Source organism: Fulmarus glacialis, unplaced genomic scaffold, assembly GCF_000690835.1.
Source record: "Fulmarus glacialis isolate BGI_N327 unplaced genomic scaffold, ASM69083v1 scaffold16846, whole genome shotgun sequence".
In the NCBI taxonomy this organism is placed as follows: Eukaryota; Metazoa; Chordata; class Aves; order Procellariiformes; family Procellariidae; genus Fulmarus; species Fulmarus glacialis.
In genome coordinates, this window is record NW_009217634.1 from 25,542 (window position 1) to 25,750 (window position 209).

A 209-nucleotide genomic window follows, 5' to 3' on the forward strand; every position below is an offset into this window, starting at 1 on the left:
ATCCCCCTCTAGAGTTGAGCCGTGCTCCCTCACCTATGGCTAGGTAAAAGCGGAAAAGCCGTTGAGAAACCCCCTTGTTCTTTTTTTCCCATTAAAATGGAGAGAAAAGGGATTCAGAGTACTTTGAAGGTCTAAAAATGTGGACGTTTGGCTATCTGCTGGCTCTAGCTGGAATTCAGGGGGAAAACCATACCAATTTATCAAAAAAA